At 37.0% G+C, this 1,376-nt stretch overlaps 1 non-coding gene across 1 annotated transcript; it reads right to left on the bottom strand.

Moving 5' to 3' along the window:
- Nucleotides 1–944: 944 nt before the first annotated feature.
- Nucleotides 945–1,050, bottom strand: LOC121203792 (small nucleolar RNA R71). The gene has a single exon (XR_005898729.1). It is a non-coding gene; the product is annotated as a small nucleolar RNA R71 (small nucleolar RNA).
- Between the last annotated feature and the right edge of the window lie 326 nt (nucleotides 1,051–1,376).

The following is a 1,376-nucleotide window of genomic DNA, read 5'->3' as shown; positions in this document are numbered from 1 at the left end:
CTGTGCACTCTTAGTTTAGTTAATTAGTTTAGATAAACAAATCCCTTAATTTTTAGGCTAGATAATAAAAAAAGGTAATTACTAGTACTCTTGGCTCCTTTAGGTTCGACAATCCGGTCTTGCTAAAGCTATACTACTGTTCGATAGGTACATTTTCCTTCATCGTGATAATAGTTAGTTTTTTCAAGAACGATTAATTATAAATTTTTAAAACCTGTCGCGAATATCACGTATCAAGTTTTTGGCGCCGTTGCTGGGGAACTAGGATATTAGGAACACTCGATTTTTATTACTTTAGCCATTTTACTTTTATTGCAATTTAAATTTTTATTTTCTTTTCTAATTCTTCATTTATTTTCTTCTGACAGGTTTTTCTAGTTTAAACCCGTCAGGACCATTACTGTTTGATAGTGAGATCGATCGTACAGTTCGCAGAAACCGAAGAGAAATAAGGCGAAGCTTAAGACACATAGAGGAAGAGCAAGAGGATGATATTTCAACCACAACCGAGAAGATGGCTGAAAACGAAGAAAATCCGCTACCTCTTGCGATTGCTGCTGATCAGAATCCTGCTCCACGTACTATGTATGATTATGCTAAACCTTCTTTAACAGGAACTGAATCGAGCATAGTTAGGCCTGCTGTTGCTGCAAATAATTTTGAACTAAAACCTAACACCATTCAAATGATCCAACAGTTTGTTCAGTTTGATGGTTTGCAGGATGAGGATCCTAACGCTCACTTAGCAAATTTCCTAGAGTTTTGTGACACTTTTAAAATCAACGGCATTTCTAATGATGTCATTCGCCTTCGGTTGTTTCCCTTTTCGTTGAGGAATAATGCTAAAAAATGGTTGAACTCATTACCACGAGGGTCAATCACTACATGGGAACAAATGACCGAAAAATTTTTATTAAAATATTTTTCGCCGGCTAAAACAGCCAAATTACATAATGATATCTCTTCTTTTGTGCAGATGGATTTAGAAACACTCTACAATACATGGGAGAGATATAAGGACCTTTTGAGAAGGTGCCCTCACCATGGGTTACCACTCTGACTACAGGTTCAAACGTTTCATAATGGCCTGAATCCTTCAACTTGACAGATGATCGGTGCAGCCGCTGACATCAATAATAAGACACCTAAAGATGTTTATGAATTTATAGAAGAGATGTCACTGAATAATTATCTGTGGCAAGTCATGAGGACAAAGCCAACGAAAACAGCTGGCGTTTTTAACGTTGATTCGGTCACCGTGCTCTCTAATCAGATAGAACTTTTGAACAAAAAAATTGACGTTTTTCTTAGTTCTTCACAGGTTCACCCAATAATGCAGTGTGAAGCAAGTGGAGGTGGATCAAGCAATTCAGAAT

This window comes from Gossypium hirsutum, chromosome A07 (assembly GCF_007990345.1).
Source record: "Gossypium hirsutum isolate 1008001.06 chromosome A07, Gossypium_hirsutum_v2.1, whole genome shotgun sequence".
NCBI lineage: Eukaryota > Viridiplantae > Streptophyta > Magnoliopsida > Malvales > Malvaceae > Gossypium > Gossypium hirsutum.
The sequence above is the reverse complement of the archived record's forward strand: the minus strand, read 5'-3'. Positions and strand labels throughout refer to the sequence as shown.